Source organism: Rhyacophila brunnea, unplaced genomic scaffold (genome assembly GCF_057557595.1).
Source record: "Rhyacophila brunnea isolate RB1 unplaced genomic scaffold, BYU_Rbru_1.0 scaffold_12, whole genome shotgun sequence".
Taxonomy (NCBI): domain Eukaryota; kingdom Metazoa; phylum Arthropoda; class Insecta; order Trichoptera; family Rhyacophilidae; genus Rhyacophila; species Rhyacophila brunnea.
In genome coordinates this window covers 44795446-44821602 of record NW_028232774.1, presented here as the reverse complement: position 1 = coordinate 44821602, position 26157 = coordinate 44795446, and positions in this window count along the sequence as shown.

Here is a 26157-nt window from a genome sequence, read left to right as displayed (position 1 = left end):
CAATGCAGTTTTTAATACTTTTAGCCATCTTTAAGTAGAATTGAATTCATTTTCAGTTAATTCGGTTTTGTACGAAAAGTTATTTCGACACCATTATTGGTTGCTAGGTGTCTGGGGTCCTAGCAACTAAATTATTAATATATACGTGCGTCACTATGAAAATCAATATGACATGTCAAAATGACATTTCAGTATTTTTTCTATCAAAAGTCAAGTTTATATGATTCAACAGAAAATTTAAAAACGTTGTATATAAAAAGTTCTTTTTATCTTGTAATTATTTAAAGTAACAACTGCCACTATGACGTTTAATATTTTTTTTACGTAAGGAATTGCAAATGGCCGACAGTAATAAATTCGCTGCTTAGGCAACGGAATAATTCTAAACTATAATATTATACTGTATAATCGTCACGATTGCAGTATCATATTGTGGGGTAAAGGTAGTGCGTTCGGCTGATAACCGAACAATCGGTGGTTCGAATCCAATCTAGTGCGTTTTTTTCGTGTGAAAAAATAATTTATGTGTTACGTCACACGCCAAAAATACACTCTGATCTGATTTTCCAAACGCGCCTATAGAAGCATAACTTAAAAAATTAGGAAAGCTCTACCTATCTTTTATACAATTTGCTATATAAGTACTTACCTGTATTATTATAAGAAGACATTTTGTTATACGAACTGTATTTCTAGCTGTAATAATTTTGAAACATGTTTTTTGGCACATCTAAGTAATTTCTTCTGACAATTATTTTGGGCTATAAACCCATCTTCAGAACGATCCAAAGTTAGAATTAACCAATTGCCAATACTTCTTTTGGCGCGTTACAGATCAGAGTGTATTTTTGGCGTGTGACGAAGTTGCGCGCGCCGATGTAACACATAATTCATTATTATGATCATATTCATTTCGGTCTCAAGGGTACATGAGCATAGTATCATTTAGTTAGTCGTTCAATACAACCAAGTAAAAAGAACGTGTTGTGAACATAACCAATATTGTGTCATTATAAATATATGGGGGTCAACGGCTGGTCGGCCCCAAGTGGACACATTGACGCCAGAAGATGTGTTCATAGCAAAAGTTGGGAAATGCCAAACTGCCAGCAAGTCCCATCTGCTGGCCTCCCCGTGGCGACCTCCGGGCAATGCAGCGTACGCTGTAGCTAACAGCAGGGGGCGAAGGGCGAGTGACCGGCGCCATAAAACTGGCCATCAGGCTAAGGGAAGGAAATCCCCGACAGAAAAACCTGGTCGAGCCAACCTTCAGGGCCCTTGTGGCTCAGGCCTCGGGAGCGCTGGGCTAATCACCTTGCCTCCTTAATCGAAACAGATTAACAAAACACCTACACAGCAGCCTCGGACGACAACCGGCTCTGTAAAACGACGACCTTGCATGGAAATGGACAATGAAACAGGTAGAGTAATCCTCTCTAACAACTCGAGTATGCGCATTGGGACATATAATGTTCGCACCCTGCGTACCCCCGGAAAGGACCTGCACGCCACACGCATCATGCACACCTATGGTGTGGACATCCTAGGGCTGAGCGAAGTGCGCTGGAAAGGAGCCGGGAGAAAGTTGATTGAGGGTTACTCTATTGTCTACTCAGGTCAGGAGCAATACCATCGCCAGGGAGTGGCAGTGTTGATGTCAAAGAGAGCGGCCCGTTGCCTCGTGAAATGGGAACCAATCTCGGAGAGACTGATACGTGCCTCCTTCAAGACGCCTGGTAGCTCCTTGACCGTCTTTCAGTGCTACGCCCCCACTGAGGATGCCGACGCGCAGACAAAGGATGCTTTTTACGATTCTCTCCACGCGGCAGTCTCCGCCATCCCCCGAAGAGACCGCGTGATTGTAATGGGGGATTATAATGCGAGAGTAGGAGCAGACCCGGTGCTTGGCCCCACGGTGATGGGACGACACGGTCTCGGTGACCCCAACGATAATGGTGAGCGGCTCGTAGAATTCGCCACTCTGAACGAGCTTGCAATCGGAGGCACTGTTTTTCCCCACAAAGACATTCACAAATATACGTGGACGTCTCCTGATGGACGCACGAGGACGCAGATTGACCACTTCTTATACAGCTTGAAGCACCGAAAGGAACTTCTCGACGTGCGTACTTACAGAGCCGCCGATATCCATAGCGATCATGAGTTACTTATTGGAAACATCCGAGTAAAACTCAGTCGCCAGGCGAGGCCTCCAAAGTGCGAACGAATTGACGTTGAGAAGCTCCGACGCCGAAGAATTCGGACCGACTTCGAAACTGCTGTACGAGATAGTGTAGATCGTATCTACGAGCGGCACAAATCTGAATCCGACCTCATTGAGGCGGACTGGAGCCTCATAAAGAGTGCGATTGTGTCGTCGGCTCGTACCGTCCTTGGTACCAGAAGGAGTGAGCAGCCAAAGTGGATGTCTGACGAAACGTGGGTTGAAATTGGTGAACGAGCCAGGCTGAAAGCCCTGAGAGACGAGGAGAGAGACCCCGACCGAACCGAGGACCGCCGGACTGACTACCAGACCCAAGACAGGGTAGTCAAACGATCCGTGCGGTTGGACAAGCGCAATTTTATGAACCGGCAAATTGAAGCGGCAGAGGAGGCAGCAAGCAGAAATGACACCAGGAAACTCTTCCGAATCACCCGTGAAGTCTGCGGCAGGCGACCACCGACTCCCGGAGCCATTCGTGGTCCCAGTGGAGCAATAGAGTCTGACGCAGAATGCGTCAAGAAGATTTGGAAGAATCATTTCTGTGGAGTGCTGAACCGCCCACCCCCCTTGGATCCCTTTGACATATCTGCGGAAGATCACACTTCTTAAAAAAGGTGACCCTCTAAGCTGCGACAATTACCGAGGCATTACGCTACTCAGTGTTCCGGGAAAGATTTTGGCAAACATCATTTTGATGAGAATAAGGGACCCAATAATGCACGTCCTCAGGAAAAACCAAGCCGGGTTTCTACCTGGTCGAGCGTGTGCAGACCAAATCCACAACCTTCGATGTCTTCTCCAGCAGAGCCATGAGTTGAACAGTCCGATGGCCTGCTGTTTTGTGGATTATGAGAAGGCTTTCGACAGTCCGCACCGCCCCTCCCTCTGGATGATACTGGGAGCATACGGGATCCCTCCCAAGATCATTACCATAATCAAAAGCCTGCACGAGAATAGCGAATGCTGTGTCAGAATTGGAGACACTGTCACGGAATGGTTAGGGGTCACGACCGGAGTCAGACAGGGTTGTGTCCTTGCACCGTTTCTCTTTATCATTCTCTTTGACTTCATACTACGGAAGTCAATACCACCCGACCGAGGCATACCTGTTACCCCCACGGTGAAGCTATGCGACCTGGAATACGCCGATGATGCTGTCCTATTCGACAACTCAATCGTGGGCATTCAAGAGACAATCGACAGGTTACATAACAACTCCTCTCGCGTTGGTTTGAAAATCAACGCGAAAAAAAACCAACGTCTTGTGCAATAGCACCTGTCCTGATCCAGATTTCCCTCTGATTAGCGATGGACAGAGCATCGAGAGCGTCGACAGCTTCAAGTACCTGGGGGTACACATCACGGGAGATGGCATTTTGCAGAAAGAGCTCGCTATCCGAATGGGAATGGCTGGAGCAACATTCAACTCGATGCGAAATGTCTGGGACTCACGATTGTACTCGGTCAAAACCAAATGCCGCCTATTCGACGCTTGCATTCTGACGGTGCTGCTTTACGGTAGCGAATCATGGCACCTTACGAAGGCTCAGAGCAACCGTATACTGAGCTTCGAAAACAGATGTTTGCGACGAATACTGGGTGTGCGGTGGTATGACTTTAGGAGCAACGAGGAGATAAGAGAACGTACCAAGCAGCCTCTCATCACGCTGAAAGTGAAGAGGCGACGTTGGACCTGGCTCGGCCACGTGCTGCGGATGCCAGAAGAGAACTTTAACCTGGCTTGCCTGTTCTTCAAGCCGACCGGATTCCGGCGTCCTGGAAGGCCGCTAAATACAATCTACAGAGTGTATACGGCGGAGCTACGGGATGCTGGTTTGACCTGGAACGAAGCAAGAAGACTGGCGAGCGACAGGGATTCTTGGAGGCGCCGCGTGGTGTCCATATGCTCCAGTTAAGGGGCGGATATGGGCAAAGAAGAAGAAGAAGATGTTTATAAACAAATTTCTGGAGACTAACATTCTACACTGTTAATTTATATTCATAAAACTTTATTTATATTGGAGTGTATATTTATTTTTCCTTGTAGAGATTGTGTATCAAGATTTGAGGCTATATTTATGTAAGTATTATTTATGAGTAAAATTATATATCAATAAAAAAATAAATTTTGTGAATGTTGAGTTGGTAAATAATAAAAAAAATATATTAAAATTCGGTTTTTTATTAATTCATCATGGGCAGGCACTTGTGAATCGATTATAACCGCTGTACGGCAAAGATGAGTTTTGGTCCAATACAATTATTAAATTACAATTATCATGTGATATATGAGACACGGATGAATCGCGTACGTTTTCATCAACTTAATCCACTGTTATATTAATAGACGCAGGTAACGGCTTACTTTGTTTTGTTACGCCAAAGAAGTATAACTTCTAACGCACGTACATAAGTACATACACCGATATTTTTAAAAGTTGGACTCGATTAGAATGAAATGGCACAGTGGTTGCTAAGCTCGAGAGGCGTAGAGTGGTGGTAGCTAACGAAGGTTCACAGCAATCGTTTGCCATGATTCGACAGCAGATTATTGTGAACCGAAACTGCTTTGTCATGAAGAAAAGATACGACAGTGTCTCGTCTTGTCTTGTCTCGTCAAATCTAATCTCGAAAATGCGACGTCGCACCTCTCTCACCTCACCTCACCTCACCTCACCTCACCTCACCTCACCTCACCACAACGACACTATAAACTCTGTTCAGGGTAATATACCTAATAAAAGATATAAATTATTGCACCCGTCTCTTTATTCAAAATAAAATAATCATTTTTGTGCGATATTTTTATTTTGTAACACGTTCACCGAAAGCGTCTTTCGAATATCTATTTTAAAAAACACATTTCCATTTAATATTCCAGAAATTTGTCGTCGAAAAAGTGTCTGTTAGTATTCATCTCGCCAGAGGCGGCTCTCGGATTAAGTTACGCCCAACCCGAACGCAAACGGACCACCCTTAGGTACTCTCTCTCATACTGAATATGCAAATTCGATTTCATTTCAATGCATAATTATATTAAGCTTCACAGATCAGTATGCCTACATATAATACTGGAATGTCAGGAATATACAATTTTTTAAGTAAGTACTTTGTTCATACTATTATTTTATTTACCTACCTAAGTAACTTTAATTTAAGTTGTTTAATATAAAATTTTATTATTTGAAAACAAAAAAAAACACCGAATTACATTGTCACTAGGTATATTATATTGTTATTATGTGCGAAGGTAGCAAGCTACTTCTTACATATCAAATACAGTTAACATACTGTGATTACTGTGAAGTGATTGTAACGTGGTTATGAATATAAAAAGTATTATATTATAAAATATTATACTATATTTTGACTTAAAATAGGGATGGAGGAAGAGGTTTGTCGTGACCGATGATGTAACTGCGATTCGCAAACCCTCTCCGGTCCGCGGAGAGGACAAAGATAGAAAGAAGATGAAGAATGACTAAACCGATATGCTCTCGCAACAAAAATGTGGAGAGTTTATCAGTTATTACTTATATAGATGCTCAGAGTGGTTAATTGCAATAATATCCCCAGCCTAGAGTGGTTGATGAAATTAAAAGAAGATACTGTTTTCGAAATACGACCAACTATGGTTATTCTGGTGAAACCAACGTTGTCACGAAAGTAAGGTCTCTTTTTGAATTTGAAGGTTTAACTGTTAATTATTTCAAAATAAGAACAAATAGATCACTTATTGAGATTTAAAAGATCGCAAATCGAACATGATAGTTTGAACTTTCGCAGCACAGAGAGCGCCAAACTCGTTCTCAATAGTCTCAATACGAAATTCCCGCCTCGCGGCTCGTTCAACGCTCACTGCTCAGTACTCAGTCGCCTCCCGCTCGCTGAGGAGTAAAGTTGGACGCGTCGAAAGGGATTTTACAGTTTGCCGCGATACTTCTCACACTCGCCCAGTTTATCACGTAGTTAACTGAATGCAGTAATAAGTACCGAGATTTTTGTCCGAATGACACATGTAGGTCTTTTGAATTTGGAACGAGTGCTGTTCGAACGGTGATAGTTTGAAAAAAGTTCATGTGCTTTTTTAATCAGCCTTAAGGCTGTCGTGTGCTGTTTGTTATTATGGACTAGTTTTTTTCTCATAGACAATTTCGCTAATGTTTAAAATGAAAAATGTGCTTCAATTGATTTTGTTTTATGTGAAAAAATAATAACAGTAGTACATACTTTCGTAATGTGAAAACTATACGTTGCAAATAAAATGTGATCAATTTTTAACGGTTTTGTGCAGCTTATTGACACAGTTATGTGACTATTAAAAGGAATCATGGACAATTAAGGTATGCTCAATGTTATCGACAATTATAACACCAGCTGTTCTGTTCTCTTGAGAAATTTTACCGTTAAGTATGCCATGTATTATTTTTTTCCATTTCACCAACTCATCTAATAAACTTCAAAAAACATTAAGTTGAGACAATGTCGGATAACAAAGCGACACCGGTCCTGATAGATTTGAAAAAATGTCATGTCTTTCTTTTAAATTAATGTATCCAGTTATCATTTTTTGAAAACATTTTATATACCTACCTATACTAATATTTTCATCTTATAGTTATACTTTATATACTTAATTAAATATTTGTATATTATAAAGTCGGTAAAACGATGAACGCATGTAGGTATTTTATTCAATATCATAATATATTTATCTACCCAGAAGGAAATAAAAGATGCATTGGAATACTCTAGATGTTTCATAAGAATATAATTCATAACTTCTTTTATCTATATCAATAAAAATGAAGTCTACTTTAATTACCTACCTATATACGTAGTTTAATAAAAATAATGACTCCTTTACTTTAAATTCAATCATTTTAATCGCCATTACTATGGCAAGTGCGTATTAATAATATAGCTAATATACCTATATATAATAAAAGTTTTTTATATAATAAAAGGTTCCTTTGAATGATGTTAATTATAGGTTAAAGTTATAATTATATGGCTGTGAGATATGGTATCTTACTAAGCTTCAAGAGTCTCGACTTTTGAGGTATGAGAATCGATGTCTCCGCCGAATCTTAGGGGTACATTGGTACGACCGCGTTACAAACACCCGAGTTCGTGAGCAGAGACAACAGCCTTCGGTGATTGAAGTTATCACGAAGAGACGCTTTACGTGGCTGGGACACGTATTCCGGATGCCGCCAAAGAGTGCGGCACTTCGTACCCTTGTGGCACAGCTTCAAGGGTTCCGTCACCGTGGCCGGCTCTCCCTCACCCTGCAGCGGTGCTACAAGAGCGACCTACGTGCTGCAGGTCTGACATGGCGGGAGGCGCAAGAGTTGTCGATGGACCGAGGGAAGTGGCGCCAACTTGTGCTTGCCCTATGTCCCAATGTTGGGACGTGACAGGGTGGAAGAAGAAGAAATTCTAGGTACCTACTATCAGTAGAATATAGTTCGTGTGCGAACCTGGTCAATATTACTACACTGTTATGGATCATAACTAACAGGCTTCATTCCATCATTGAAAGTGAAAACTTACTTACTAGGTACCTAATTAAATGTTTTATTTTAATAATTAATGCATAGGTACTGAGTTTGAAGTAAACCCGTTGGATTAGCAGTAACTGACGGAGGTAACTATGTAGGTATAAGGCTATTACTGAAAAAACTATAAACTTATTTTATTAGTTGTTCTGTCAGTTTTTTAAAATCTAAAATAACTAATTAAATCGTAACTTAATAATCAAATAAATCATAATACTAGTTAACTTACATTTGTAGATACATTTAAAATTTGTAATCGGCTTAAAATTTAGTCAAATTGCCACTTTCTCGAGAAGCAAGATTTGATAAGGGATGGTATTTTTTTTGATTAATTGAAAAAAAACATGCAGCCATTTTGTTTAGATGTTTAGTATGTAGGTATAAATTAGCATTGTCATCATTAGAATTCAAGTTGAATATAATTTAGTTCTCACTTAGACCCTTTTGGTTAAGTGATGTATTGAGGTTACCAATAATGCCACATTATATTGTATGACATGCATTAAGTAAATGCTTACGACTCTCGAAACCCTGTTACAAACCATAGTTACTGGATAACATTGTTACTTATTTTGATGCGAGTAATAGAAATTGTCCTTTAGCACGAAACTAGTACTTATCTCTCTAAGGCAGTGTTTCCCACGGTGGGGCGTACGCCCCACCGGTGGGGCATGACGCCTCAGAGGTGGGGCACCACGTTTCAGAGATGAGACACGTCGGCATTTCACATATAAAGGGGAATACTCATCGGTCATACAAAAAAATGCCTGAGATGTACAAAATTGAAATAAACGCAAATTGTACTTAAAATAGAATGAAACCCATTACATAACAAATAAAAAACGTCAGTATTCGGAGGAATTTTTAAAATTTGGTTTTATACCTGCTGTGCCTGTGATGACGAATGGCTACCTTTTTGTCTGCTGTGTGAGAAATCCTTAACCAATAACGATAATACAAATACGAAACATAGTACTCTTATTAATTCAGGTATTATTTTATTTCGAAATCTTAAGGAAAAAATTGGAAAACGTGCAACATTAACAAATCTATTTTCTGCCCAAACTGCAAATGTCGATCGTAGTCTTGAGGCTAGTTACCAAATTTCATTGCTCATCGCTAAATGTGGAAAAAACCATACTATAGGAGAGGATCTAATCAAGCCATCAATATCAGCATTTCTTAAAACAGTTTTACAACAAGATGACAAACTCGTGAGGGCGATGCCGCTCAGCAACACTACTGTTTGCAGAAGAATAGACGAATTGACTGAAAACGTTGAAATACAGCTAGTTGAAAAGCTGAAAACACGGAAATTTTCACTACAAATGGATGAATCTACTTTAAGAGACAGTGAAGCCGTGTTGCTAGCTTACGTAAGATATATTGATAAGGGGATATTTGCTCGATTGGATATAACTAATAGAGGGGACCTAATGCCGGGTCCACACCGAAAACAAGTCGCGCGACAACTCGTTAAATTTTACGATAAGCATGATAATTATCGTAAAATTTCTTAAGCAATTATGATAATTATCGTAAAATTTAACGAGTTGTCGCGCGACTTGTTGCCGGTGTGGACCAGGCATAAGACTGAAATTAACTAAGTTATATCTGGACATAAAATTTTCAAAAAAAGATGCCGGTGGGGCATTTGACTTTTGAAAAGGCTACGGTGGGACATGGCATGAAGAAGGCTGGGAAACACTGCTCTAAGGCCTAAACTGCCGTAAAAAACCATTAATACCGACGAGATGTCTACCGACTGATTCTTTCTAATAAGCTGTTTAACCGAAAATACGAGTAGCATACTTACTATAATATCTACAAGAAAACCCCAAAGCATGTTTGGTGATACTATTACTTTGGACACGACTTTTTTTTTCAAAACTTAATGAGGTGAAATATTTACTTCGATATTATATTCAACCTCTACTTATCTCACTTTTTACAATATGAAACTGACGAAAAGAGTGAAATAATTACGGGTGCAAAGATAGTTCAATCACATATCACCTGAAAACATTTTCTTGTTACTGCCAGTTGAATGTAAAGTCACTACCTACTTATACTTTGTGCTCTCCTTTAGTAGAGAAAAATGAGATTCGTTTCTTTGACCCTGAGGGCCTAAGGGGCTGAGTTGCAGGTCACTTTTAAGCCTTGTCTGTTTATGCTATAATATATTTTCTTCGTCATGTTCCATCCGCACACATGCTTTGTTTTACTATGATTATTTGTTAGCAATTCTCCCAACCCCTACCCGGATGCTTAATGCGGCTTATGGTCTTGTGTCTCATATAATAATATGTACGTACCTATATTCGTTATTCTCATTAGAAAGTGAATGATCGATGTAGCTACCGACTCAGATTTCTGTCATCATGAAAAGTTTTTGGACGTGTTTCCGACGCGGCAATGTAAATTTTATGTCTATCCAGTTTTCGTTGTATGTATACCCACAAGGTACAGTACAATATGTAATATGTCAACTGATTTCGATAAACAAATTACATCGTAAACTTCATTCCAATTTAAAAATTATGTTTTTGGAGTGTTGCCAACGCACATAAATTAAACTAACGATTTTTATAAAATGCGCGGGCGGAAAAAAAACGTGTGTGTAAAATAGAGTGCACGTTGGAAGTTAGAAACGGTAGCAAAGTAATTAATGATACATATTAATACACAGTCAAAGTAAACATTCTGTTAAACGTAACGGACGTCATAATTTTTGCCAAATTTTCTGTATATTAGAAAGTTCATAAGAAAAAAATGTGATTCACTGTAAGTTAAAAGAATGTACCTACCTACGAATCATAATTTGATTATGTTTTAGAAATAGTTTTATTCTACAAACGATGCATGTGCATAATTTGACAATAATTAGTACGTAACATAAAATATATTATTAACATAAAGTGTATTATGTAGGTACTTGCCTATTTATTTATTTATTCATTTTAAAAGATGATTTAATTAATTCACTCGGTGTGCCTCCATGTTATTACTTATTCATTCATATCACCATACGTTTTTTGTTTTTTTAATGTTGGTATTGCACATTTAAAATTTTGAATAATTTATTTTTACAAACTGTAGATGTTTGAAATTAAAGCGCAATTGTAAGAATAAATACGTATTGCTTTATTATTCTGGATATGAGTACTCTTGTTTATAGAATTGAATAATAAGTGTTTTTCAATAATATGTAATACCAAATTAGTAGTGGGTTTTACAAAGGCGATTAAATATTAAAAAAATAATCGCAAAGTAAGATAGGTAGGTACCTACATATTAAAAATATATTTATGGACTTATGCCTAATGATTAAACTGGTAAATTATTGATAAATTTAAAAATAGTTTAATATGCAACGCCGGCTGAGTCTCGATATAGACGTGGAAGATATTGTTGCAGTAGCTTTGTTCCTCAAGAAGCAGAGGAATAATACAAATAAATATTTGTTGCACCCTCTAGTACAAGAACGTCGTAATAAAGGGATATTCAATGTGTTTTTCAGTGATCTGAGGAAGTATAAAAATACATTTTCCAATTATGTTAGACTGTCACTTCGAAGGTTTGACGAGATGTTCAATGCATTGATTGAGGCCGTTAATCACTGACCAGTGTGCGAATATCATGAGACTGTGCATTACACCAGAATAAAATAAATATTGAAAGTTTAAGGTAAGTTCATTGATGGTTGCTCGTGCTGTGCGGAACACGTGATAAGAAGCAAGCTATCTCGTTGGTTGCCCTCCACTCTGGTCACTGAGTGAGTTGCTCTTGTTTTCTCAGTGTAATAATGGTTTTCTATAGCAACGTAAAAAAAATACGCCCACGATGGCTGAGCAGCTTGAGAGTCTACTTATAATGTTGTAGGTCCCAAGTTCGAATCCTGGGTTTGTCATATACATATATTGTTTTTCAATTTGTGTTTGGAGTCAGAGTATGGACCTAATAGGTTGAGCAAGTGGCTCAATTTCTCGTAAAAACAAACATCTGTTAATACAAACCTCCATTCTTTGGAGGCCCGTATGATCTTATTGGTTATGGCACTAGGATGGTCAAAAGAAAAGAAGAATACAAAAATGTAGGAATAGTGCAAAATGCGTGGCTAACTAAACTAAAGGCTGCCATTGAAATATTGCTAAGTTATGTGCATCAACTGAATCGAGATTTGGATATTATTTTTTACGTTATTATTTATCTCATGTAAATAACGTTTGTCATAATTTTATAAATAAAACAAACATTGAAAAATCTATTTTTTGAAGAAATTTATTTCACAAATCTGATTTAATCGCCTTTCCCGGCGTTGTTGGCTACTCCGGCAAATCCGAATATTTCCCAAGTGCTCGACATTAGATCTGTATAAAACGACCCAACTGATAACAGACAAACACACATTACTCGTCACCATTTTCCGATCATTTTTAGAAAATAATATATGACGAGAATATTAATATAAATTTTCTGCTATTAGCAATAAATCTTTGAAATATTTAGCTTAGTCTGTCCCCTTCGGGACATTATTATTGCGCTTCTAAGAAATAATTATTTCTCCGTCGTCTTTACTGCGATTTATCTCGGAACCATTTTAAATAGGTATGTAGGTACCTACTTACCTTCTGCTCGCATACAAAGCGGTCAGTACATAATGAAATTTGTAGATTTTCCCTATTTTACCTATTGATTGTAGTATATTAGTTAGTTGCTGCATATTTACGCAGATGCCTAGTAAATTCTCAGTTGCTTGACGTTACTAACAAATTATTTTATTATGCTTGAACATCATATTGCGGAATAATGGTTTTATATTCATATCAATTTTGTGTAATAATGATAGTATAAACAGATTTATCTTTGAAAAATACAACGCGATCGTATTAGGAATAATATTTAGACCAATGAATAATTTCCATAATTATTATGGAAACGATAATCATGGATTTATAGTTATAAAGTTGAAACCAAAATTCCATGTTACAAGTTACAGCCATAATATGGCGAATAATGTACTTTGTAAAAAAATAATATTATAAATATTCTGTTTTAAGTAAAAACACAATAAATGTATCTATGTAACTGTAAAAAATCTCTGTAAATGAAAGTTCCTAAAATTGTTTGGTGTGTCTCCCTGTGTTTAAATTTTGATCGGATTATGGTCACGAACGAAACAATATAAAGTATCTTTAGTATAATAGTAATAGTAATAAAGTAAAATAGTATGACATATTGTAGGTAAGTATTCACTTACATAATATTATATCTGTAAAGTTTTTGTAGAAGTTTTAAATTTATTCAATTATTAACAGAAAGTTAGTACACATTAGTTAGAAAATCGCATTAATAATTTGATGTGAAACTTTATTTCGTTCGCTGCTCTTTCAGTTAATGTAGTACATAATGTGTATTTACTTATATGTATTTAGAGTAGCTTCACGGCATTTTTCACTTTTAACTGCGGTTCACAAGCGGTTGAACACACCTGAGTTTCCCATTATTTCCCATTTCCCCGAAAGAAGTTAATTGAAGACACTGTATGTATGGTGAAAAAGGATATAATCAAAAATAATCATAAACCTGAATAGAAATATAGTTTTTTTATATGAAAATAATTAACTTAATGAAATCTTAGTAACTCGGAATTTGAACATGTGTATGAAGTTATTAACCGGTATGCATACTATAATAATAATGCCTACTTTGTAAGTAGAGTTGGGTTTCGGGAATTCTCGAGAAATTTTCAAGATTTTCGATCCAGAATCTCAAGAATTGGTAAATTTTTAACATTTCGGGAAGTCCCGGATCTCGAGATTCTTTTCTTGGGATTTCTTTATTATCACATATTAATTGAAAAAACGATTTTTCTATATGAAAAAAGTGGACAGAAAATACAAAACGTTCAAAGACTGATCGGGGTATTTGACGCAATTAAGTCAACGTCGACTCAAAGTGAGCGCAATTTTTCAACATCAGGGAATTTTGTGTCTCAAAAGCGTGCGCAATTGTCAGACGCAGCGATTGACAGTGTGTTTTTTGAAATTCTATTTTAATATATTATGTTTTGATTTTTTTTTTCCTACTTCTATTTGTTTGTCTTGTTACATAAATGAAAAAAAACATATTTTTTTAGAATTTGTTTCTTTTTACATTGATTTTCGGATATTTTACAGGCTTTTTTTAAATTTCCCGATATCTCGAGAATTCTCGAGAACTCTTTTCTGGAAATCTCGGATCTCGAGAATTCAAAGTTACATCATTTCGGGAAATCCCGAATCTCGAGATTGAGATTTTCTCGGGAAATACCCAACTCTATTTGTGAGCAAAGCACACGTCGTAATATTTTATTATATAATATGTGGTAACTATTCACTGATGCGTACCTATATTATATATAAGAAGAAATGCATTTATTAATAACATTATTTTTTTATAAATTCAAAAATATTTTATCCGGGGGAATTCAGCCTGCTTTCATCGGATTCCGGAGACAATATTTTTTACCAAATTTTATATTCAACCGGTAGAATACTAAGTACTTGAATTCTGACAATATCTTGCAATCTTTAATCGAGGATAGATAGGGTAATATAATAGGCAATCGGCACAAGATCTTTCGATAGATATAAAACCATTGTACTATGAGTAGGTACCAAACTACTATGAATATACTGATATCCGATATAGGTAGTACATAATTAAAAAAAATATTTGTTCATAAAAATATCGCATGGAATAAACTTAATCGAGATATTTTTGAATTAAACTGTTTTTATTCAATGAATAATAATTTACAAGACGTCAGAAACATAGAAAATATTTTTTTTAAATATTGGTACAAAGTGAGTGGGCCTCAAACCCGCATCCGATGGATTCCTTAATTCGTTCCATTCTCTGTACCAACCTCTCTCTACGTATGCTAATATTTTTCAAAAAGTATTTTCTGTTAGGTATGTTTCTGAGGTGTTTCAAATAATGAATCTTATCAATACTGATTTTTTCCGCTTACATGACCAGAGCTGACTATGACGAATTAAAAGATAGATACGTAGGTATATAAGTACTGTATAGTTTCTTTATTTTATTAAAATGCTTGCTTAATTGTCAATAATATCAAATATATGACAGACTGACAAATTCGTAACAGTATCGGTGTCAAAATTATGTCTTTTGAACACCTATTTGGACGACAAAAATTCGCGGACCACCAGAAAATTTCTGCGGACCATCGGTTGAGAAACACTGAATTCCACACTATTTCATGAAAAACCTTCATATAGGTACCCTACTGTCGAGATTATTAATACAAGAATAAATTTTTATTGGTATATTTAACGTCAAATATATTGTTATCTATCAGTATTCAGTACCATGAGTGAACTTAACACAGTTTGTTTATATTTATATTATATACCTACATAGGTATGTATGTACCAATTTGTATTCCATTCCCTATCCTATTAGGCATATTGACCCTGGTGAGCATGTTAGTGAACATTGCATCAAGCTTTCAGTTTTAATATAATAATCACTTCATCGCTCAAAGTGATTTAACATGGAGAATACTTATATTTGATTAACCGGCTAGAAGATTGTAATCGGTTTATAAGTTACAGTGGCTTACATTATTAACTGACCTGGGGGATTTGTAAAAAATGTGTAGGTAGGACATAGTACAAGTTTATAGTATTGTAAAATAAGATGCACATTTTTAAACAGTCGTATAAATTATCACTAACTAAGCTTCATATAAGTATTAAGATGTTTTTGACATGCCGTCAATAAGATTAAACGAACGTTTAGTTATGTATACTAATTTCGATAAAAAAATCCAACGCATTTTTAATTGTTCGATACCTATTTATTTTTTAATAATGGCCAATTTTAACGTATTTTAGATATCTGATTTTAAGTAAGTTTTCACGTCATAAATGAAAAAAAAATGGTAAGTACATAATAAATAACGTGTTAAACATTAATAGTAATCTACTGCAATATCAATTCTGCGTTTTATTAATAAAATTGGACAAACCTAACATTTTTAATGATATTTTTACGTTTTAGGTAAATATTATCAGTAATCACACAGTGGAGTAGTAGTAGAGCATCTGTCCCTGAAATTGTGGGTGGGTGTTCGAATCCTGCGTTCGCCAAGAATCACACGTCGTTTTTTAATAATTGTGTGTGTGCAAAAGAAATAAACCAATTATTTGAGCAATTAGATAACAACCGCTTATTTTTGAGGGCTGAATCTGCTCCGCGTTGGAGTGAAAGTGTTTTATTGTTATTATTTATACATCATATAGTTATCATCGAATTGAACGAAAGCAGAAAAGTATCTTCACTAATACCAGTGGCGTAAACTGCGCGGTGGAGGATGGATGTAATTAGTATCGTTTAAATTATTTTTAGGTGTTTTTTTTCTTCGCCACTGAGAGATCCCAGTATGAAAGAATATACGTGATTACTATTTTTGGTAAAATAGAACCACCACTGCTTTCAGATTATGTGCGCAGTTAGCTACCGGCCAGTTAGCAAACAGCTGATAGCTTCGAAAGAAAATGCGTTATTTTCGATTGGCCATAAATCCTAAAATAAAGACCGGCCTGCTTTATATTTTGACGGTGATTATGTAAACGAGATTTTTATAGTGTTACCTCACTGTAAAACATGTCTAAACAGTGTCACGGTTATATTAGGAGACTTGCACTATTCCAGTTGTTTGATTCAAGAAACTTGAATATAGGTACTTAACTCTGTGTTCTGATAACAAACGAATAACTATAATATAGGTATCATAAGTAATCGTTGAATAATAATTAATGCAATTTGTAGAGTGGTACTATGCAAATTCAGCGAAAATTATCTTTATTCTTTACGAAACGCCGATTTTAGGTCACCGGGTAACCAATTTGTTTACGTTTACAAGCTAAAATGAGACCCTTGACCAATTATCTGCTTATGAGTGCTTTTATAATATAGTTATGTACCTATATCACTTTGTATCACATATATTTCCATAATAGCTACGTTATTAGTGTTTATTTTTATGTCATTATATAGCTACTTATTATATTACATTGTGAACGTATTAAAGTATCAAACTGATAATAATGTTGGCAATATTCACTTTACGTGGATAAATCAATTATAATATATTTTCCGATGACGAAACTTTTTAAACAGCTCGCGCCTCCCCCTTTTTTTGTATTTTAGCTGAAAACCGAATGGAAAGATGTCATGCGCGAGTGAAAACAGTGATACAATTCCGACCGGCCGACATCATGCGTATGCTTGCATAAAGGCAATTTTTCACGTTGTCGTTGTCTTTATACATATTATTATGTAAAGGGTGTGTGTTAAAATTATATTAACTGCGCATGAAATTATGAGCTATGCGCAATGCGAATGCGTCAACGCCGCCTGTCGAAGGGAGCGCCTAGGCGACTGTCATTCAAGGGTTTGTTTTCAACAGATTTGAAAATCTTCCTAAACTTAAACATATCTGAAGGAGCCAACGAGACGCGCAAAGAGGGGAAGGTGGGTAAAGAATCTTCCAGTATGTACTTTTGAGCTTGGATCTCAACAGAAAATTTTCGTTGACTTTTCAAAATTTTGCGCGGTGCATCGTCCGGGTCGTCTTGATACCCCAAGGCCTCAGACATACCTATATATTTTTTTGAACGGATATCGTTATTAATTTCGAAAAGTATTTTAAATAATTACTTGTTGGCCAGGGCTTGTAAATTAAAGAGGTGGAATGTTGCGATTTTTATATCTTTTAGATTGTTCATGGATAATTGGGGCATTCTGTATGGAGGGGAAGTTTGCTGTTGCATTTTTGTCTCTCTTATAGTGATGTCTAAGGTTGCAAGATATATAACATAAACAGCTCAGGTATATATTATTTTTGAAGGGGTGTAGTGACAGCGTGCAATTATTGCTTTTGTGATAATATTGGTTTATGGGTTAACGGGGTCAAATATTACGATTTTAATTCTGATATTTTGATAGTATATTAAAAATGAATGATGAATTGAGACATTTTATAGGGGATGTTTTATTTGGTGTTAGTTTATATGTATATATCACGGCATCATATGTAGTTAGGAGCGTAATCATCGGATAAACTGGAGGGGCGGCGGTCTAGCTCTGGCTTTTCAAATGACTAACAACTGATTCTCGTATCGGAATTTTTTTAAATACCTCCACATTGTCGGGTCCATATATTAGGAACACATAGATCTTTTAAAGAAAAATATATTTATAAATATATTATTTGAATTGAGTTAATGGATATATAAAAACGCCAATTTGTCTATAGAAATTGTATACAATTACAAGGCGAGTGTTTTGTAAACGGAGTAAGACATTCTGCCTGCCGACGAGGATTGAATATTTAAGTAAATTGAAACTCGAATATGTTTCATTTCCTATTCATAAAATTTCGATATAAATACTTGCGTACTAAATTAAATAATCCTTTGTTATGTTTCTTATAATATATAATATCACATTTTAATTCCAGCATTTTTTTAGTATTAATTAGTTACACATTCAAAGAATATAGAAAACTTAATCTAGTTAAATAATAATAATTATTGAGTACACGCATTACAGTTGATAACCGCCCTGCTTCGACTGGAATCGTCCCGGAAAACATGATTCTGCCCCCAGATCCAGGGGGAACTTCGTCCGGGACGCATAATGTCCCGAATTTTCCCGATAAGTAGGAATTTTGGTAAAAATATGTATCGTATGGAAATACAAATGAACAGAATTTTAAATATTTGGCGAAAAATCCAATCGGATCGGAGGATGAAAGTATGGCTAAAAATCTATCAATTTTCAACCATTTTTTTAAAAAACGTATCCTGAAATCGACCAAAAAAGTTGGCACACCTAAATATTATTGATACAAAAAATTTATAAGTTTAAAAGTTTGCTAATTTTTAATTTAAGAATGTCTTTTTATTTAATAAGAATTAATTAATACAGAGGGTTGTATCTTAAGTACAGAATTGTGTTATATTATTTTACGATGTTTATGACAATTTATAAAACAAAAAAGAAACATTCAATTTGATATAGTCAAGTATCAAACGTAGGAGAAAACCAATTAACTTAGAATAGACTAATTTGACATATTTTGTCACAGACACTATTTCTAACAGACAACTATTGATGCATTTATCATTTCATATATTGAAAAAGCCTTATTCTAAAAAGATGGAGTCTAAATGTATAAACTTCACACTACTGCTATGACATTTATTAGCCAATTTGCAGGGGTTAGAAATAGGAAATTCATCATAATGAATTGATAGCAGCCGAGACTACACTTCGGCATTATTATTAATTAGTTGATAAATCATATAAAATGTGCGTAAAACTGTTTATAACTGCACTCGAGTAAGTAATCACAATGAAATTACAAAGTGGCCATCATTGGGTATGTAAGTAAATAAGTATGGTAACTAATTAAGTTATATTATGAAATTATGTATTTTGTTAGGAAACATATTATGTAAACATTGTATTTGCATTTTCTAAGCAGCAACCTTTCAGTTTTTCTTACAAAAGTTTTATGATTGAATAAAGTCGTATACTAGAAAATGATTAATTAAAAAAAATATTTAAAATACAATAACCTGGTATTATAGGGACTAAGGAATCGGAAAATAAAATGTTTTCAAAATATGATTTAGGTGTATATTTGTTGATTGAATCGGTACGCATTATTATGATCTCAGAGAGTTTAATATGTAATATTTATGAATGAATCCCAATGAATTGTAATGATTCTTTGCTATTTGCATTAGTGTCGACAAAATATGATTTTTCATGTTTATTATTGATAATCCTACTGGAGATTTTTGTGGAATATTTAATTGTCACTGACAATGTTTGTACTTGTTCATCAACGACGAAGGAGTTTTCACTATAGATTTATCAGTACCTACTCATCTGTTTAGTCAGTTTAGTGGAAGTGGAAGTGGAAGTGGAAGCCAGGCGGGAACAGCGGCAATTTTCATGGCCAATTTCGGTAAAAATTTTAACTTATCCTAATGTCACCACCTACCTGTAGGTAGGTGCCTTCGCACAATAAATTGATTAGTAATAAGCCGACATGTAAACCTGATCTCTAACTATACGGCTTAGTAAAACGCCCAAAAACGCTTCCTTGTCGAATCACATATAAATTGTTTATCTATTCACAGGTTTTTACGCTACCCGTTCGGTATGTAAACGTATCGAACGGGGCATCGATTGCTACGAGCAGGGTAATGCAGTGTGAAAGAATGATGGATGTAAAATTGCCTTGTTCTGTACAAAAAAAAAAAACCTGTGACGATGTTATTATAAAGTGTTAGATATAAATGTATTATGTAACTGTATATTAGTATAAAAGGGGAAGAATGATTGTTAAATATAAAGAGACGAATGCAGTAGCGAGAGATTATTATAAGAGTGTAACATATAGAATATATTATGTAATAGTATGAAAGAAGAAGAATAACTGCTGATATAAAGAAGAAGAACGCGGTAGCGAGTGATTAGTATTAAAAGTGTATGTAAATTAATTAATATGTCATGTGGAACACACTAATCGAATAGTATTTCGATTCGTAAACTCATTAATAGCAAACTAATAATTATAGAATCAATTATCCGCGAGTGGCAACACTTAAAAATATAACGCAGCAACACCTACCAACGCGTTGGTATGGGTGTGCCTCTGTGCGTGTATACGAAAATGTTACCGGCTAAAAAGTATCCGGCGCACAGATTAACTCAGAAAATAACGCCTTAAAGTCTCTAGAATTCAACTTTTCGGAAATATTATTTCATTATTGTGTTCCTAATTAGGGTATTTATCGTCTGTAATATAAAGCATGAGGAAATTCGCATATTTAAGAAAGAGTAAATTCTTGATAGCAACAGACGGGAGCTTCGCCGATTTCTAATAAAATAAATTAAAATCACGACCTTTATGCAGCTGTGCGGTGTAAAGACAGCGGCTAAAAATAAGGCAATGCGGGGGAAATATCGCCGATCGATATACTCTTAGACATTGAATTGCGAATAAGTAGTATTTTGCTATTTTTCGGAAATAGTAAAATATTATTTCGTATTACTATATAAGACGTAGTTTTAAGATTAAACTGTTATTATTATAAATGTAATATTGTAAAAGGTAAAGGCAACAGACAGGTTTTACGTCGTAAAATCACAAATGTTTATGTGAAGGTCGATGGATAATGATTACAGGGCCTATTATTATGTCAATAGGTACCTAGTAAGTAGTTGTAAATGCATGTAATTTAAACGCTAATCAAATCGTGTGTTTACTCCTGGCATAAGACTAAAACCGCGAGTTTATGCCGGAGATAGCTATTTAAATGCTCTAAATAAATTCATATAAAATCCATAGAATTAGATAGACGATATTTTATAACGTCAATATATCCATCCACGTGCACAGAATATATTATTTCTTGATACTTGGTCCTTCTGACAAACCAGTAAATTCTTATTAAATAAACAAGAGGTAACATGTAGTACGAATTAACGGACATAGTACAATCTTTGGTCACCCCTTCTCAAACTCTTTGGACCAATTAGAATAAGGGAGGCTGCTATAAAAGAGGGCGCATCCGAGAGATTTTTATCAGTCTACCGGATCCTCCCTCGGGAACAAGTCTCATCTCTACTAGCAGCCTCTCTTCAAACACTCTGGACCAGTTTCACCAGTTTTCGCCGCGCATCTCTTCGCTTCTTGAACGCCGAAGTACTCCCCGGGGAGAGTTTCACATCCCGTTTACCTACGGGTGGGAAACATCTCTCGCGTTCGCCGTCATCGGTCGTCACGTATTCCTGTCTGCCGCCTTCACCTACATTTGGCCTGTAAAATTATTTACTAGACGCTACATACAAGAAAATAAAACCAAGTCATTACCGACTTTTTCAAAAGGAAACATCGTTATTATTAATAACCCCTCCACCGACTGAGCTAGGAAAATACATCAACGAAGTGCGCAGTGGCGTATCGTTGAGGGGGTGTTGTTACTAACCTAACAAATAATCCAGTATATTGGATATTTTCAAAATTTGTTTGCCGCTGGATTCCACTAAACAGACAAGAATCGATTTATCAAATGAAATTTATATTGGGTTAGTAAAAATATTGTCCACTTTTAATACAAATACCATATTATAATATTTAAATAAAATGAACATCTTCCTGGCTTAGTTTGAATAATATACGTACACGATATAGCAATCTTGGCCGAGTTAGTCCTAGAATAGTAATGGTAGGTGCTATGAAATAAATTATACAAGCGAAATTTAATTGATAATAAAATAATAAACAAATAAATCTCCACTGATTAAGGTATCTGTATGCTGTAATAATGTCACTCATCAGTCATCACGTCGTATCGTAATAATATTATGAGATTTAAGTGTTTCGGTTGTATGTTGACCTAGGCACCGCTCGAACGCGACCAAATATAGCGTTGACACCGATCCGCGGAGTGCAGCGCTGCAATGATATTATGCATCCTCTGTTTACTCGACGCATATTATCACAACATTTAATTGAGGCAGAAAAATGTAAGTATAACAGATAATAATATAATATTCTGAATTGTATAGCTTTTTAGGACTAATTTTTTTTGTACTATTGGTTGAAATAATAGCCCGTATTATTTGATATTAATTTCCACTGCACAAAACACTAAAGATAACAAACGATACTTTGTGGAAGCACGTCTATTCATGTAAATATATTTATTACACATACCTACCATTATTTTTAACCATTCATATATTTACTTCATTCATAAGTCATTTGGATGTAGGTAGTATACTCGGTATATTTGTTACGGAGTATCTTTTAAATAATTAACATATTAAATTAAGGTATGCAGTATAAAGTTGTTAAAGTTATCAGAAGATGCACGACCCTCAGAGGAGTCGGATGAATCGATGGCCTTTATCAGTCACAGACTTTTTACACATTTTCTGGTATCCCTCAGGGCTCAAACTTAGGGCCGTTGCTGTTCACGATTTTTATAAATGACATAGCATTGGTAGTAAAAAATGCTATGTTTTTGTTGTTCGCTGATGACTTGAAACTCATTTTAGAAGTTGTCACCTTGGACGATTAAGGCAGGCGTAACAAACTAGAATTCAATATTGATAAATGCAATCTTTTGTCGTTTACCAGAGCCTCAAAGGTGTTGTTTTTCCAATACAAATACATATAATAATGCATGGCAAAGTTCTGTCACGAATATCATCTGCAAGAGACCTTGGCATTACGTTTGAGAGTAAACTGATATTTACTAGCCATATAGTTACCATTTGTAACAAGGAGCTTAAGATGTTGGGCTTCGTCATGCGTACTTCCCGGGTCGTTTCGGATGTTGCGATATTAAAACTTTTGTTTAATTCTTTAGTTCGAAGCAAGCTTGAGAATGGGTCTATTGTTTGGGCACCGCGTCAGTTGAAGTATGGCCTTATGGTGGAGAGGTTTCAGAAGAAATTCTTGAGACTCCTTTACTTGAGTATTTATGAATACTATCCGTGGCTTTATCCAACTGACTTTTTCTTAGGTATGCTTATATACTGCAGTCTGCAAGTTAGTGATATCTTTATTTAGGTACGTATTATTTTCGACTAATTATACGAGGTGTAAATGAGAACTCTACCATTCTGGGCAGTGTTGACATGTATGTCCCTGATAGTTTATCTTAGAAATAGAGAACATCAGTTTTTTATTCTCCCAAAGTGCAGAACCAACCTGCCACTGGTAATGCCAATTGGGGGGACGATAACTATGTTCAACCAAATTGCTTCGGGTGTTGATATATTCCACTTGCGTGAGGATGAGTTTAGGTGGACGCTATTTTATAAATAATTCTTAAAATACGGTCTCCTTAACAAACGCGGTGTACTTATTTGAACTTCTATACCTAAATGTATAAACAATTTTTAATATCACTATTTTGCATGACTTTGCATCATCGGTTCCTAACGCATAGATCGCGCGATTTCTAGAACTGTGTTTCACAACCTTTTACACCTGCGGACCACTAACACAGAAATAAAAAATATTATTTATATACGTAGTAACTAACGTATAATGAAAGCTGATTTCGATTGATTTCTTCACGTAAAATTAGTGATCTGAAAGTCATTAGTCTTAAATTTGTGCGGAAGAGAAACACAAAAAACAGCCAGAGGGTTTCCAACTACTCTTCAATTGATGATAAGTAACATTTTCATACACCACAAATTTGAACCATGAGAAGTAAACAAAGTTGTCTGCGGTTCTATTTAGTTCCTCGTTTATTAACATTTCAAAATATATATCATATAAATAAAGCGCATTAAAAAGATTGCATTTTGACCTCACATCATACAGCTTTTGCCTCCAACCGACTCTAAGTTAGCTGAATGCAACCCGCCATGCTCGTGCGGATCCTAAGTTAACTGGAGAGACTGGCATCGTCGGCAACAGTACCACCTAAGTTTTTAAACTTCGCCACCGGCTCGATCCATCTGCAGTGCTGCACACATTGATGATGACACTTTCCTGCAGGTTTCCGGTCATAAAAGATCATTTTAAATTATAAACGTTTCCAAATTCAGAAAAGAGAAGAGAATAGTCGATTGAAAATGATATACTTAATTTTATAAGTTACACGATGAATACATACCTTTGATCATTATTTATTTTTCACATTCACTTTTTGGCTTGTGTTTTGCAAAAACATATTCACTAACCTATTACATACCATGCGTCAATTTTTTTCAAAGACGAGTTCAGATGCGCCATACAACTCAAGCACCTTTTCTACCTTCTTACGTTCACAGCTGGGGTTGGAAAATAGGGATAGGGGTAGGATCTGGTTCGCTTAGGGGAGGAAAAGGAATAAGTCAATCACGCAATTAAATTAATTAGTTTATGCCAGTTCAAAAAACACACGTTTATTGGAGCACCAATACACAATAGTCTAGTAAATGATCTCTTCGACGAGAGGGTGATCGCTGTCGTGGACCCCGCTGATGGTGCTACAGCTGCCGGAGAGTCTCGTTTGGTGATATAACTGGACCGCAGCGACATAATATATCACTTTTTGCAAATTTTATTAGCTCTGGGAAATGTTCACAGGGTAATGAACGCCAGAAATTAATTATATCAGAAGCATTTTGATCTGAAAAAAGCTCATCGAATTTCATTTTCAATAATGAATTTGTTTTTAAATCAACAATCAATCAAATCAAGTTACTAGGCGTTTGAATTACATTTTGTTCACAAAATGAAAATGAGTTAATAAATGCGACCATACAGTTTTTTTCTTTAGTAAAACCATGAAAACGACTTTAAAATGATCCTTGCAATATCTTGATTTTTCTAATATATTTGGTAAAATTGCTATTATCCGCAGCACATTCATTCTGCTCTTGCAAGTGTGGAAATTGACTCAAATCCTCATATTCTAACTGAGAGATGAACAGTTTTAATTTAATTTTAAATGAACTGATGCTATTTACTAAGCTAGGAAATAATTTATTCTTGCCTTGTAGTTTTAAATTTAGATCGTTGAGATGGCTAGTAATATCAACTAAGATGCGCAAAAGATGCAATGCGCCTCTTGTAATCATCCAATGCGCCACGGTTTGGCTACCACTGTCCTATAGTATAGGTACTAAGATTTGTATCTACTTACTTTATTTAATTATACACAACACATAATATGCATCCCATTGATAATACAATTCATGTAATCAATTATTTACAAGAATCAGTAATGTTGCAGGTCTACCTCTACCATTACGTCCATTAGAGCAGCGCAGCATCGCATTATTTAAAACAGTGTAGCTCTGTAGCTGTCGGTAGGTAGACTCTAGAAGTAGAGGCGTAACTTTTTGCATCGCATAAAAGTATTCCAGTCACTCTCACTTACCGATATGATACGTTAATCATATATTACAAATCGGCGGGCGCATTCTCAGGTTTTATAATTAAAACACATTAAAACTACATTTCATTTTAGGTAAGTATTTACTTTATATGACAGGTGAAGTCCGCCGAGGTAAGGTTGTGTATAGAATACTAAACACAGAATTGATTTTTTCGGAAAGCTTTACCAACGCCGCACTATGATTATAGATATATGCATATATATTGCGATAAAAATAGACAATTTTCAATTAAGTACGATTTTTTACTATGAAATAAAAATAAAATCATAATATTTATTGAATTTTAAGTAGACACCACTTAAAAATATTATAAAGTAATCGAATCTAAGTAAGTATTGAGACCACGAATATAACAAAACCTCAAACTTA